This window comes from Triticum aestivum, chromosome 6A (genome assembly GCF_018294505.1).
Source record: "Triticum aestivum cultivar Chinese Spring chromosome 6A, IWGSC CS RefSeq v2.1, whole genome shotgun sequence".
Lineage (NCBI taxonomy): Eukaryota > Viridiplantae > Streptophyta > Magnoliopsida > Poales > Poaceae > Triticum > Triticum aestivum.
In genome coordinates this window covers 168764004-168781199 of record NC_057809.1, presented here as the reverse complement: position 1 = coordinate 168781199, position 17196 = coordinate 168764004, and positions in this window count along the sequence as shown.

Sequence of the window (17196 nt, the reverse complement as noted above, 5' to 3'; positions counted from 1 at the left end):
AACGGGTTAGTCCATCCACAGGAATAAACATTTAACCGGACTTAGCACTCATGTGATTCACCGGAGTCTCTGTCATCAAAACTGACATTTGTCAGGATAAGATAATACCGAACTTGGACATGGAATAGATGATTCAAAGGAATATATGACTCTGCAGAGTTTGTACAAATTTTTCCCACAGCCAACGGATTTCCGTAGTCACGAAGGACTAGTTCCGTTTACGGTATTTCGGAAGAAAACACAGCTAACCAGTACACACCCATCCTACCTCTCGATGCTAGGAATCACCCTAGACATCGTCCAAGAAAAACTTTTGAGACGGGGAGATCACAATCTCGAATAGCATGGGATCAAATTTATATACGCGCGCTCTAAGGGGTGCCCCCCTCTCGGTCCCAACCGAAAACACCCATGCCCCCTGACCGGATGACTGGCTTTAATCCAGGGCCATGGAACCATCATCACGGCCTCTCCTTTTTGGTGTGTACCAGGAAAGCGGTTTACAACTTACTAAGCCATATTCCTTGCGGAAAACATGTGGTAGTACAGGGAAGGAAGAATGGAAGGAACTGGAATGATACGGGTTGACACTGAAGTCATATAGTCTGGCATAAGACTGGCATGCTACAACACTGCCATCTTACCCATCCTCATGCCAACACATGGCCATGCATACTCACATCCATCCACTCATGGATTTTCGAAACTCACTTGCCTCATCATTGCTTGTAACATGACATTCGTCGGTATGTTCATCAACATGCCATAAACTACTTAATGCAAACATGTCAAAACAATCATCATATCAAAAGTTCAAACATGCTTGCCTGGTTCAGAGTAGTCGGAGCCTAGCTCGGTGAAGTTCGGGGTCCCGTCACCTCCTTCGGTATCTATGGTATAAAGAAAATATACGCGCTATCGTGAAGACCATGAGGTGCAAAAAAATTATTCCAATTATTTTTCAAATAAATATGATAAAAACTAGACAAAAATTTGAAGAGGACAGAAAAAGAATCATTCAAAAATTCCTTTCTGTTAAAAAGGTATAAGGGTTTTAGTCCAGGGACTCATCTGTAATAAAACAGAAAGTTCCCAGGGGCTAGCTTACAAAAACAAAAAACGACTCGAATAAGAATGCGCCGGCCCAGCGGGAAAGCGCATTTGGTAGAAGACGTTTTTAGAAAACGTTTCGCTTAGAAGGGATAGAGAGGCTGACAGGCGGGTCCTGCCCGTCAGGTTTGAATATTGAAACGGGGCGGCAGAGTTCGACGGTGCCCGAGAGCCGCGATGGTCGCCGGCGGCGATCCACGGCGAGGCAGGGAGATTGGAGAGTACCTCCGTGTTCAGGGCGCCATTCCGCGTCGGTTGGTGGTGGTGGTGGTCGCCGGCGAATACCACGTCGACGGCGAGCCTTACTCCGGCGGACGGTGGTTCGGGTGGTCGAGGGCCTTGTCGGAGAGAGCTGCGAAGGCCAAATTGACGCTGGGTTAGCTTACTGGGTGCTAGAGGAGGCTATAGACGAGATTTGGGCGGGGACGGCCTCACCGGAGCGAATCGAGCTGGTGGCCGAGGCGGATCGGGCGGCCGGAGTTGGGGAGGAGACCTCCTCGAGGTCCTCCTAGTGGCCTGGCGGGCTTGGTGAGGTGTAGTGGTGGTGCGTGCGACGAGGTGAGCTCGGGAGCCCTTTTTATAGGCGGTCCGAGGCGGTGGCCGAGAACGGGGTTCTCCGGCGAAGTTTACGGCGGCGCAGGCATTGGTCGGGGAGGTTTAGGGGTTGAGCACCGTCGTGGGGGTCACTGGGTCCTTAGGTGCTAAACGATCCAGGATTGGGTGCTTTGGGCGAGCTCGACGGAACGGGGCGGCGCGGGCCCGTCGGCGGTAGGGAGCACGTTCCGTGCTTGCCGGGCCACGGCGACGGTGCTGCATGCGTGCGCTGGCGAGGAAATGGCCCACGCGGAGCCACCAGGGGGTTTGGGCGGCCGCGAACGGCGTTATGCCGCCGTTCTGCTCCCTGTCGGCCGCTACGGTGGTTCGGCCGCCGCAAGACACGCCGGCGAGGCGGGCCAGGATGCCACCGACGCCAGGAAGTGCCAAGCGCGCGTGTGAGGCTCCGGACAAGCAAGCTAGGCCGTGAGCAACGTGCCAAGTGCACTGTGAGCATGTGACTGAATTTCTGACGAAGATCGACACTGAAACTCTGAACTTAACTGAAGATGAACAGAAACAGTGCATGCAAGGTGTTCGACAGGAATGATCTAGGCATGTAGGGATTTTTCCTTGAGCTGAAACTTGGTGGGGTGGCCCTCTCATTGCACCAGGAGGACTGCCTGAATTTTTGTGGAATTTTTGGAGGAGTGTAGATATGAATTTCACCAAATTTGCAAATCTGGTCCAAACTTGCAGTGAGTGAAATTTGAAAAATTTGAAAAGAAGAAGAGTGGATCAAGATGGTTCTAGGTTGTGGGTACTAAGACAATCCAGGGAAGTTGGTTTGGGATAAAACTCAAAGGCAATGTGGTACTTGCTTTGAAAATCACTCAGGCTCAAAATAATTGGCAGAAATGATTTGAGAGATAAAATAATTGAAATAAAATCCAAAACTTGTTTGGACTTGTTGAGACAGAGAATTTAGATTGTTCAAAGGTGGAGGGAGGGATTTTGAGAAGATTTACTATAGGAGACATGGTAAAACCATGGGTGGTTTTCAAGATAAGAAAAACCTAAAATTCATAGAGTTCTTTTTATAAGAAAAAGAATAATTTCCAAAAATATACTTTGAGAAGGGAACCATCAGAGAAAGAGTTTTAAATGATCAAACACCATAGTTTGAAGAGATACAAAAATAAAATCCTTGCCAAAGAAGTTTTTTAAGAGGAAGGTTTTCTGAAAAAAAAAATGGGCTCTTTTCAAAAACCAACAAAGTTTTTGCTGAAAAACCAAATAAAAAATCTTGGAGTGTCACAGCCGGCGGCAAGATGCAGAGAGGAGAGGAGAGGAGAGGCGGCGGGGCTTCGGCTTTTAACGAGAGGAGGGGGCCTCGGGTGCGTGGAGGAGGGGCAAGTAAGGAGGATTCCGGGCGGACTCAGCGGCGGTCGCCGGCGTGCGGCAGAGGGACTCCTTCCCGGGGTCAGTGACGAGCGCGGCTGGGCTGGGCCGCGTCCTGTTGGGCCGGCCCAGGTCGGCGGCGGGACTTCTCTTCCGTTTTTCAAACAAACGGTAAAACAAAATAAAATCGAATAAATAAAAATATATTATAGGCATATAATATATCAAAATTTCTAGAAAAAGATTTTCTTCAACATGAACAATTTTCTAATGTCAAATAAAATCCAAAAAAATTTAAATAAATCAAAGAGTGCTACTGCTCTAATAAAACCCAATAAAAATCATTTAAAAAAACAACATAATTTCAAATTTATTTCTCTCCAATTTTCTATTGTAGGGAATCATGTTACCCTATTTTCCATATATATTTTTTTGGAGAAAAATAATTTGAAAAAAAAACCAAATAACTCCAAATTGAAAATAATCCCCAAAGGGACTCTAAATTTGATTCTTTGAAACTCCCAACTCATATTTCATATGTTTTGAAGAAGTCATTTTATCTTCTCTCATGAAAATCATTGAGTTGCATAAAGTTTCTGAATTTGAAATATTTCCCAATGAAATTCAAATATTTTCCAAAACCCTTTTAATTTATTTAAATTAAAGAAGTCATGTCATCTTCTCTTTAGGGTTTGTATTTCAAAAGAATTTGAATTCACGGAGATCATAAAAGCAAAATGAAAGATTGGGAAAGTCCTTTTATTCCCTCTCATGTAACTTTCAAAAAGATTTCGAATTTCACTCCATCAATCACACAACAACAAACAATCAATCAATCTATTTATTTAATATAATAGTCCAAAATTTAGGATTTTGGGATGTTACAGAATCAAACGAGAGAGAGTAAGCCATCTAGATACTAACTACGTACCTGAAGGTCTACAAAGAACTACTCACGCATTATCGGAGAGGCACCAATGGAAGTGGTGAACCCCTACGTGATGGTGTCTAGATTGGATCTAGTGGTTCTAGACTCTGCGGCGGTTGGAATTGATTTTTGTCGACTCCCCTAGGGTTTCTGGAATATTGATGTATTTATAGAGCAAAGAGGCGGTTTGGGGGGGTACCTGAGGTGGGCACAACCCCCACCAGGGCGCGCCTGGGCCTCCTGGCGCGACCTGGTGGGTTTTGCTCCCCTCGGAGCACCCCCGAGGTGCTACCTTGGCCCATTGCGTGTCTTCTGGTCAAAAAAATCTCCATAAAGTTTCGTTGCATTTGGGCTCCATTTGGTATTGATTTCTTGTGAGGTAAAAAACAGCAACTAGCAGTTGGCACTATGTCAATAGGCTAGTACCAAAAAATGATATAAAATTGACTATAAAACATCCAAGATTGATAATATAACATCATGGAACAATAAAAAATTATAGATATGTTGGAGACGTATCAACATCCCCAAGCTTAATTCCTGCTCGTCCTCGAGTAGGTAAATGATAAAAATGGAATTTTTGATGTGAATGCTGCCTAACATGTTATATCATATTCTTTTCTTTATAGCATGGACATTTGGACTTTCATATTGTTCCAAGCAATAGTCTAGTTTTGACATGATAACTTAAATACTCAAGCATATCAAAAAGCAGCCATGTCTTTCAAAATATCAACGCTAAAGTAAGTTATCCCTACCCCATTATGCTTAATCATTGATCCATTCATGAAACACACTCGCGTATTAACTACACCCAATGCTCAAGTACGATCATAGTGCCCCCTAGTTGGTACTTTATAAGAGAAGATGGAGACTCAAATTCAAAATAAAAATTACATAAAGTAAAAGAAAGGCCCTTCGGAGAGGAAAGTAGGGATTTGTAGAGGTGCCAGTGCTCAAAGCGAAAATTGAGAGATAAAAACATTTTGAGAGGCATACTTTTCCCACCAATGAAAAGGACTTAGAGTTGCCAACAGTTTCCATGCTATATATATCATAGGCGGTTCCCAAACATAAATTAAAGTTTATTCCTTTTTCCACCATACTTTCACTTTCCATGGCTAACCGTATCCATGGGTGCCTTCCATACCAACACTTTCCAAGGAATTTATTATTTGAAAACATAAAGTAAATTCAATTTTCATTTCGGGACTGGGCATCTCTAATACCTTTGCCTTACTCTCGTGCAATAACAAGTGAATAAACACTCATCATGAGAATAACACATCTAACACTAAAAATATTAGCCAACCCTCACTGCCTCGCGAGCAGTACGAGCACACAAAAGAGAAATTTATTTTGAATATTAGAGATGGCACATACAAATTTGCTTAGAACGGCAAAAGAATACCGCATATAGGTAGGTATAGTGGACTCAGATGGAAAAACTGGTTTAAAGGTTTTTGGATGCACAAGTAGTGATCATACTTAGTGCATAATGAAGGCTAGCAAAAGATTGAGAAGCGACCAACCAAGAAATGAATAAACTCATAAGCATAATTAACACCGAATAATGCACCACAAGTAGGATATAATTTCATTGCATAATGATTGACTTTCGCGCTTGCATAGGGAATCACAAACCTTAACACCAATATTCTTACTAAAGCATAATTACTCATCAAGATACTCACATATCACATCATCATATCTCAAAACTATTACTAGGAGTCAAGTTTATTTTTTCCAATGATCTTCATGAATATTTTTATTATATCCTTCTTAGATATCTATCACTTTGGGACTAATTTTCATATGTTGCTTTTGATAAGCTCAAACAAATATAAGTGAAGATCATGAGCATAGTTTATATTTCTCTCAAATTAATTGAAGTGAACCAAGAGAGAATTTCTTGAAAATTTTACTAACTCTCAAATAAATCTAAGTGAAGCAAGAGATCATTTCTTCAAAATTACTAAAGCACACCGTGCTAAAAAAGATATAGGTGAAGCACTAGAGCAAATCCATAGCTCATAAAAATTAAAGTGAAGCATAGAGAGCAATTCTAACAAATCATGACATAATTTTGGCTCTCTCAAATAGGTGTGTCTTGCAAGGGATCAAGACTAAAAACACAAAATAAAACAAACAAAGACTCTTATCATACAAGACACACCAAGCAAAACACATAATAAAAGTATAGTTTTGAGTAAAATACCGATGGTCGTTAGAAGAAAGAGGGGATGCCACTCGGGGCATCCCCAAGCTTAGTTGCTTGCTCTCTTTTGTAGAATATCTTGGGATGTTGGGGCATCCCAAAGCTTAGGCTCTTCTTACTCCTTATTCCTTCATCCATCGTAAGATAACCCAAAACTTGAAAACTTCAATCACACAAAACTCCAACAAAACCTTCGTGAGATCCGTTAGTATAAGAAAACAAATCACTACCATAAGTGTTGTCACAAACCAATTCAAATTTTGTTCTTGCATTATATCTACTGTATTCCAACTTTGCTACGGCAAAAACTCATCAAAGAAAACAATAGAGCCATCAAAACAAGCACACAACGCAAGGAAAATAGAACCTGTCAAAAACAGAATAGTCTATAGCAATCTGGATATTTCGGATACTTCTGTACCTCCAAAAACTCTGAGAAATTAGGGTGACCTGGTGAATTTGTATATTAATCTACTTCAAAAGGAATTGCTATTTTATCGCTCTCTGGTTAAAAACGAAAATTATTTTCGTGAGCGCAAAAGTTTCTGTTTTTGCAGCAAGATCAAACAACTATCACCCAAGAAGATCCTAAAGGCTTTACTTGGCACAAACACTAACTAAAACACGAAAAACTTAATCATAACACTAATTGTGCTAACACTCAAGAACAGAAAGCAAAAACCAAAAATAAATTTTATTCATTGGGTTGCTTCCCAACAAGCGCTATAGTTTTACGCCCTTAGCTAGGCATAAATCAAGGATCTAAGTTTTGTCTTCCGCAGTTATGGCACTTTTGTAAGGGTTTCGTCAAACCCGGGAGGCTTTTTTATGCTTCCCTAAATTTTCCAGACAAGAAACCATCTTTAGATCCAAAATATCCAATCGCTTATTGCAAAGAGTAATCAAGGTATTCATGTGATTGATAGTACCATTGAGATGTTTGAGGGGTTCATTATATTTTTGTAATTCAACCATATGTTTATGCAAATCACCAAGTTTATCTAACATTTGAACTCCCTCTGGGGTGAAAGAAAACCCCTTCTTTTGAGGCAGAACCCCCAAAATTCCTTCTAAAATTTCATAGGCAGCATTGGCATCAAGCTCAATAAAATTCCCTTTGGTGGCAAAATCTAAGAGTTGTCTATGATGCAAAGGCAATCCTATGTAAAATTAACGAAGCAAAATCTTAGCATCCCCCTTAAAAATGCAAATACGATTGGATTCCATAAGCCTATACCAAGCATCTTTAAAATTTTCTCCTTGTCTTTGCTTGAACTATAGAACTTCAAAATCTGGTGACAAAAGAGGAGTAGACACGCTAGCCATGAGGACTAGAAAGCAAGAGAACGACGAACGAAAAAGAGGGCGGATAAAATAACATTTTTTTGTGAAATGGTCAAGAAGAAAACGAGAGGCAAATGGAAAATAATGTAAATTGTGAGGAGATGATAATTGTGATTAGGAACCTGGTATATGTTGAAGATCCTCCCCGGAAACGGCGCCAGAAATTCCTTTTGATGCGGCTTGAAGCTACGTTGGTATTTCCCCAAACAGGAAGGGATGATGCAACACAGCGATGGTAGGTATTTCCCTCAGTGATGAAACCAAGGTTATCGAACAAGTAGGAGAACCAAGCAACAACACGTAAGCAGCACCTGCACACAAATAACAAATACTTGCAACCCGACGTATTAAAGGGGTTGTCAATCCCTTTCGGGTAACGGCGCCAGAAATTGGCAAACGGGCGTGAATAAATTGTAGTAGATTGATAGATCGAACGCCAAATAAAATAAATAAGAATAAATTGCAGCAAGGTATTTTTGTATTTTTGGTTTAATTGATCAAAAAATAGAAGGCAAATAAAATAGACCGCGAAGGCAAATATATTAAAGAAGAGACCCAGGGGCCGTAGGTTTCACTAGTGGCTTCTCTCGAGAAAAATAGCAAATGGTGGGTAAAAAAATTATTGTTGGGCAATTGATAGAACTTCAAATAAACATGATGATATCCATGCAATGATCATTATATAGGCATCACGTCCAAGATTTGTAGACTGACTCCTGCCTCTATCTGCTACTATTACTCCACACATCGACCGCTATCCAGCATGCATCTAGTGTATTAAGTTCATGGGGAAACGGAGTAATGCAATAAGAACGATGACATGATGTAGACAAGATCTATCTATGTAGAGATATACCCCATCATTTTATTCTTAGTAGCAGCGATACATACGTGTCGCTTCCCCTTTTGTCACTGGATCAAGCGTCGTAAGATCGAACCCACTACAAAGCACCTCTTCCCATTGCAAGATAAATAGATCAAGTTCGCCAAACAAAACCCAAATATCGGAGAAGAAATACGAGGCTATAAGCAATCATGCATATAGGAGATCAAAGAAGATTGAAATAACTTTCATGGATAAAAAGATAGATCTGATCATAAACTCAAAGTTCACCGATCCCAACAAACACACCGCAAAGAAGTTACATCACATGGATCTCCAAGAGACCATTGTATTGAGAATCAGACGAGAGAGAGGAAGCCCTATAGCTACTAACTACGGACCCAAAGTCTACAAAGAACTACTCACGCATCATCAGAGAGACGCCAATGGAAGTGGTGAACCCCTCCGTGATGGTGTCTAGATTGGATCTGGTAGTTATGGACTCTGCGGCGGCTGGAATTAATTTTTGTCGACTCCCCTAGGGTTTCTAGAATATTAGTGTATTTATAGAGCATAGAGGTGGTCCGGGGGGAAACCGAGGTGGGCACAACCCACTAGGGCATGCCCGGGCCTTGTGGCGGGCCCTGGTAGGTTGTGCTCCCCTCGGAGCACGCCCTAGGTGATGCCTTGGCCCATTGGTTGTCTTCTGGTACAAAAAAATCTCCAAAAAGTTTTGCTGCATTTGGACTCTGTTTGGTATTGATTTTCTGCAATGTAAAGAACATGCAAAAAACAACAACCGGCACTTGGCACTATCACAACTGCAGGATGCTGCTAATGCGACATTACGATTACAGACCCTTTGACGAAACTGTGTGCAATGCCATAATCGCAAACGGTGGTGTAAAAACCGTCAAAAAAGGTGCAAAACATTTGCGATGGCGGAGCCATCAAACATGGTTCAAATTTTAGCTGTGTGTGCGATGCAGGACATACTATTCAGTTGAATTAACTGTTTGCGATGAGGAGGAACAAAAGAAACGGGCAGCCAGATGGAGGTGTGTGCGATATACAGCATACGGTTTATTCAAATGAACTGTTTGTGATTAGGCAACACAAAAGAAACAGTTAGCCGGATCAATGTGTGTGCGATATACGGCATGCGGTTCACTCAGATGAACTGTTTGCGTTGAGACATGAGAATAGAAACAGTTCAACTTAACAAGATGTGTATGATACGCGACAAACAGGTCTGTAATCAGAAATGTGTGTGAATACCGATAATAACACAGACGGTTGCTACTAATAAGACGTGTGTGTTGTGCGATGGGATTGCATACAGAACAAACACACACACACATACACACACACACACATATATATAGGGAAAATCCATCCTACCACCCGATGGTAGTTACCCCACATATCTCATATACTACCAAGTGGTACTATATATACTATTTTATTATTTTAAATATGTTCGTATACTATATCTAAGATATTTCAAAGCAAGTTATGTGAAAAAATTGCATATGAGCCCATAGTTTTTTTTATATTTATGAAATACGTACATATTTGTATGTAAAAAAGAGCATACTCAAAAAATGGTACATAGTACATAAAAATTAGTATATATACTACCTAATCATTGTTATATACTACATACTACACGTACATACTCTCGGTTTCGACAGATACTACATACAACATCTGTCGAAACCGAGAGTATGTACGTGTAGTATGTAGTATATAACAATGATTAGGTAGGATGGATTTTCCCTATATATATATATAGACACACACACACACACACACACTTATAAGGACATGCTTGCATAACCAAATTAAACATCCACTTGCATAGGTGGCTACTACAACCATGGCATTTGCACACGCCAAAGTAAACTATTACATGCATAATTACATAGGTGGCTACTACACACATGACATTTCCACACACCAAGAAAGTAAACTATATATTACATGCATGATTAACTAGCCTAAATGATCATCTGATCACCATCTACTTCTTGTGACACTTGGTTTGCTTGTGGCTCGATCCAGGCTCGTCGATTTGGGTAACGAGGCACTTCCTCATGTCAACGATCCGCCTGTGCATCTTGTAGCATGTGTACACGCTCTTGGCCGCGAACCTGAGGTGAGGTTCATCCAATTGCCGCATCTAGGCCCTGTGACAGGATAGGGGGCTTGTTCTCTGGGCATCATGCTTCATCTTTTTATAGTAGGGGTCGATGATGGCCGAGGCGAGTTCGACCAGGGAGTCCTTCTTCGTGTTGCCCCCGACCCTGTAGTGGTCACGGATTTTGACAAGGTTCTTGCAGGCCAAGCCCGTAACACTGAGCGCATTTACATCGTCTTTGGTTTCCACCGTGGCGAAATTCTAGTCGGTGCTGTTTACAAACCTGTTGAAACGGTCGCAAGGCTCCGTGGCCATGCAGTAGTGGTAGATGAGGACATGATGGCACACGCACAACTGGGTGACGACAACGTTCTAATCTATGCCGAGACGACCGGCGGTGTACTCGAGGTCGATGTGGACCACCTTGTACTTGTCTCCAGCAAGCAACTGGTCAACGATGTTGATGTAGTCGTCCACCACGGCTAGGTCGATGGTGTACACCACGGAGAGATCTGTCTCCCTCGCGTGGGTCTCCAATCTATGCTCGCTGAACTCCATTGGAACACCGCTGGACATCCCCTCTCTATGTGTCGTTGTGGGTGCGCTTGTTGTGTGGTGGGGCGCGATCAAAAGGTTGAATAGATTAACGTTATAATGGCCCCAAAAATTAAAGGGGAAGCCAGACGGCCAGGAATATCGGTAGGCCCTGATGCCAGTTCTAATTTGTAGCGCGTAACTCCATTGTGCCGCACGTAACTGCAACACGTGGCAACGCGTGCGGCACAATCATATGCATATGGGTCCCCTGATGTGATCGTGTGCACGCCCAACCGCTGGCAGAGCGCGCGCGGAGGGACGCGAGAAGAGTGCTCCACGGTTGCCTCAACAATGATCAACCATATATATATAGCAGTTGAACGCGCAAGGAAAATCTGTCCACTAGCGGAGTGCACTGACGGACGTGAGCAGAGCGTGCCAACGGATGCGACAGTGCGCGCTGTGGCGCCTAACGACGAGCAGAGCGCGCTGCGGTGCCTAACGGCGAGCAGAGCGCGCTGTGGTGCCTAACGGCAAGCAGAGCTTGCCGAGGGACACGAGCAGAGGACGGCACAGTGATACATGGCAAATACGATGAAACTGTGCGAGCGATGTCGGAGACATCAAGCACGAATCCGATTAGAGTTGCGTGTGCGATACGTGGCATATAGTTGATCCATCCGAGCTGTTTGTGATGGAATAAGCCGTGTGTGTTGCGGGAAAATGCTTTCTGGTATATAACCTTAAATTTAACCAAAAAAGTGTTAATGCATGTTACAAAAATTGTATAGCTGGAAACTATGTTCAAATACGACTCCAACGATATAATCTTTGGCGATATGCATTTGTATTTTATTAGTTAAATCCTACTTATAAACCAGGATGGGGGTATAGTAGGTAATTAAACCGCAAATGTTTTTTTATTAACTATATGTGTACATGTCCTCTCGTCCTCCTCACGTCTTGTCACCCCGCTGCCGCAGACGGCTTACAATGCAAGCTTGCGCAACGCGCGGGGGCGTTCTTTTGGCCAAACGGTGGCGCAAATGAATCGTGGGTGAGCCCGTTACCACAGAACCTCGTAGGTTCCCGCGCAAGCTTCCCTCCCGACTCGGTGAAATCCCCCCAAATCCCAATGCTTATCGGCCTGCTATAAAAAGCCTCATAGCCAGCGAGTCCTGTGTCGCATTTTCCCCTCCCTCCCTGTAGCTTATCTCATCTGCTTCTCCCACAATCGCCAATGGCACTGGTCTGTTGTCGTCGCTCATCCACTCCGTCGTCATCAGAGGACAACTCTAGCTAGGTGGCTACACCACGGCGGCGCAGTCCCTGGAGTAGTGTAGTGCATGTGCGTCCATGTTGGGTGTGCGTGGAACACCCACCACATGCTCCACCGTCGCTACCCGTCGGCAGCTGTTGCCGGTCGCCGTTGCCGTACACCACCGCCGAAAGCCAGGGCCATCTCCCGCTCTGCCTCCGTGGCCCGAAGGCGGGATGTGGCCGTCATGGCCGCCACCCCTCTGTCGGCCACCGTGGCCATCAGCCGCTCTTCCACCGCGGCCATCACCCGCTCCGCCACCGCGGCCCGAAGGTGGGAGGTGGTGGTCATGGCCACCACCCCATCATCGGCCGCCGTGGCTGCCAGCCCACCGTCGACCGTCGGGATTATCACCCGCTCCGCCTCTGCAGCCTGAAGGCGGGAGGCGAAGGTGGAGGCCCGCATGTGCGTCAGTGACCTTGCGCGCTACATCGAGTTCCTACAGGAGGAGGAGGAGCGCCTCGTCGAGCATGCAAAGAGCCTTACCGCAGTCGTGGCCACAGCACACGCCGATGTAGAGGCGAGGAATCAGGACATCTATGAGCAGTCCGGCCGCTTCGAGAGGGATCGTTTGGAGCGGCAGTGGGCGTTCGAGCTGGCAAGCGTCGCTGAACGTGCAGCAGCGACAGGCACTGTATTGCATTTGTCCAGCTCGTCGGTAGGCTCCTCCTCCTCCTCTGCCTCTTACTAGCAGAGGAGAGGCTGCCAGAAGTAGCACAAAGCCCCTCCGTGGTAGTAGTAGTATTTAGGGGATATTTTGTTCAGTTCATCTGACTATAGATGTGTGGTCGAACTGTACAATGTACTTAAAATTAGCTAGTATATATATTTGAACTAGCTATTTCAGTACGTGGCTGGCAAAAATTGGGGAGAAGTTTGGTCGGTTCAGCCGTCGAGTTGAATTGTTTGTATAAATGAAGAATGACTGCTTTATCTATGAATGAAATCTATGCTTAATTCCTAAATTTTAGTTACAAAAATTAGATAGTGCTAATGATTTCTAGCTGCATATTTTGACAAATCGCAGTGTTACAGGGATTGACAAATGGCGATGTTACTAGATCAAAAAATGTAAATCTTTCTAGTTTGACACATGGCAACATACCCAATAATTGTTTGTGCGTAGTTGCACATGGGTCATCCAAAACAACCGTTTGCGTTGAAGGGATGCACAAATCCTGCGCTGCTCTCACTTTGCATACGAGTGTTCTATCTAAAACGTCTGCGATCAAGAGCTGCACAAATCCTGCTTGACACAGTTTCCCTTGGCTTCCTGGGGAAGCTGTCGGTTTACCTACGGGTGTTCTAACTAAAACTTTTGCGATGAGTATTTTATATTTAGAAATCGAATTAAACTAGGGAAACCGAATTAAACCTGGGGAATCTGACATTTTTTTACCATGGCATGTTGATGCCGCTCCATGATAGCATGCCAAGTTTCATGAATTTCAGACGAGTTTTGGATTTACTAGAATTTAAAAACCAGGTATCTCAATGTTTGCGGCTGAGTGACGATGACAGGGTGTTTGAAATTCATTCCCATTTCTTGCATGGACCTAAGCATGCACCCAAGGACACATATTTGATTTTTCAACCAGTTTATATGCACTTGAGAATGTGTATGTCGTTCAAATTTGAATTCTGCGCATAAAATGCCTGGAAAACCCAGTTAATGTATAAAAATGTCCAAACGAACCCCGACAAATTCCAAAATTGAATGCAACACTCCTGTTGTTCTATGTTGACACTCTAAAATTTTGAAAGCAGTAAGAGGCAATGGATATCGTTTCGTCCCCAAAGGTGGCACGTTCCCTACCGAAACCATCACGCTTGTTGTGGGAAGCTCTTGTTTGTGAGAAGCTTATACCCAAACCTGCCCCAAATGGGACAAATTATTTACCACGACAAGTTGATGCCGCTCCATGATAGCATGCCAAGTTTCATGAATTTCAGACAAGTTTTAGTTTACTAGAATTTAAAAGCCATTTATCTCAATGTTTACGGATGAGTGACGGTGGCAGGGTGTTTGAAATTCATGCCCATTTCTTGCATGGGACCTAAGCATGCAACCAAGGACATATATTTGTTTTTTCAACCAGTTTATATGCATTGGAGCATGTGCATGTAGTTCAAATTTGAATTATGCGCATAAAATGCCTGGAAAACCCAGTTAATTTATAAAAATGTCCAAACGAACCCTGAAAAATTCCAAAATTGAACACAACACTCCTGTTGTTCTATGTTGACACTCTGAAATTTTTGAAAGTGATAAGAGGCAACATATATCGTTTCGTCCCCAAAGGTGGCATGTTCCCTACCGAAACCATCACGCTTGTTGTGAGAAGCTCCGATTTGTGAGAAGCTTATACCCAAACCTGACCCAAATGGGACAATTTTTTACCACAGCATGTTGATGTCGCTCCACGATAGCATGCCAAGTTTCATGAATTTCACACGATTTTTGCATTTACTAGAATTTAAAAACCAGGTATCTCAATGTTTGCGGCCGAGTGATGGTGGCAGGCTGTGTGACATTCATTCCCATTTCTTGCGTGGGACCTAAGCATGCAACCCAGGACACATATTTGATTTTTCAACCAGTTTATATGCACTTTAGCATGTGCATGTAGTTCAAATTTTAATAATGCGCATAAAATGCCTGGAAAACCCAGTTAATGTATAAAAATATCCGAACGAACCTCGAAAAATTCCAAAAATTAACACAACACTCCTGTTCTTCTATGTTGACACTCGAATTTTTCTGAAAGCAATAAGAGGCAACGGATATTGTTTTGTCACCAAAGGTGCCACATTCCCTACCGAAACCATCACGCTTGTTTTGAGAAGCTCTAGTTTGTAAGAAGCTTATACCCAAACCTGCCCCAAATGGGACTCATTTTTTACCACGACATGTTGATGCTGCTCCATGATAGCATGCCAAGTTTCATGAATTTCAGACGAGTTTTGGATTACTAGAATATTAAAACCAGGTATCTCAATGTTTGCGGCCGAGAGACGATGGCAGGGTGTTTGAAATTCATTCCCATTTTTTGCATGGGACCTAAGCATGCAACCAAGGACACGTATTTGATTTTTCAACCATTTTATATGAATTGGAGCATGTGCATGTTGTTGAAATTTGAATTATGCACATAAAATATCAGGGAAATCCTGTTAATGTATAAAAATGTCAAAACAAACCCCGAAAAATTCCAAAATTTAACACAACACTCCTGTTGTTCTATGTTGACACTCTAAAAATTTTGAAAGCCATAAGAGGAAACGAATATCATTTCGTCCCGAAAGGTGGCATGTTCCCTACTAAAACCATCACGCTTGTTGTAAGAAGCTCTGGTTTGTGAGAAGCTTATACCCAAACCGGACCCAAATGGGACAAATTTTTTACCACGACATCTTGATGATGCTCCATGATAGCATGCCAAGTTTCATGAATTTCAAACGAGTTTTGGATTTACTAGAATTTAAAAACCAGGTATCTCACTGTTTGCGGGCAAGTGACGGTGGCAGGGTGTTTGAAATTCATTCCTATTTCTTGCATGGGACCTAAGCATGCAACCAAGGACACATATTTGATTTTTCAACCAGTTTACACGCACTGGAGCATGTGCATGTAGTTCAAATTTAAATTATGCGCATAAAATACCTGGAAAACCCAGTTAATGTATAAAAATGTCCGAATGAACCCCAAAAAATTCCAAAATTGAACACAACACTCATGTTGCTCTATGTTGACACTCTAAAAATTTTGAAAGCAGTAAGAGGCAACATATATCGTTTCGACCCCAAAGGTGACACATTCCCTACCGAAACCATCATGCTTGCTGTGAGAAGCTGTGGTTTGTGAGAAGCTTATACCCAAACCTGCCCCAAATGGGACAAATTTTTTACCACGGCATGTTGATGCCGCTCCACGATAGCATGCCAAGTTTCATGAATTTCAGATGAGTTTTGGATTTACTAGAATTTAAAAACCAGGTATCTCAATATTTGCGTCTGACTGACGGTGGCAGGGTGTTTGAAATTCATCCCATTTCTTGCATGGAACCTAAGCATGCAACCAAGTATACATATTTGATTTTTCAACCAGTTTATAGGCATTGGAGCATGTGCATGTAGTTCAAATTTGAATTATGCGCATAAAATGCTTGGAAAACCCATTTAATGTATAAAAATGTACAAACGAACCCCGAAAAATTCCAAAATTGAACACAACACTCCTGTTGTTCTATGTTGACACTCTAAATTTTTTGAAAGCAATAAGAGGTATCGTTTCGTCCCAAAGGTGGAAGGTTCCCTACAGAAACCATCACGCTTGTTGTGAGAAGCTCTGGTTTGTGAGAAGCTTATACCCAAACCTGCCCCAAATGGGACAAATTTTTTACCACGACATGTTGATGCCGCTCCATGATAGCATGCCAAGTTTCATGAATTTCAGACAAGTTTTGGTTTACTAGAATTTAAAAGCCATGTATCTCAATGTTTACAGCTGAGTGACGGTGGCATGGTGTTTGAAATTCATTCCCATTTATTGCATGGGACCTAATGCAACCAAGGACACATATTTGATTTTTCAACCAGTTTACACGCACTGGAGCATGTGCATGTAGTTCGAATTTGAATTATGCGCATAAAATGCCTGGAAAACCCAGTTAATGTATAAAAATGAACGAATGAACCCCGAAAAATTCCAAAATTGAACACAACACTCCTATTGTTCTATGTTGACACTCTAAAAATTTTGAAAGCAGTAAGAGGCAACATATATCGTTTCGTCCCCAAAGGTGGCACATTCCCTACCGAAACCATCACGCTTGTTGTGAGA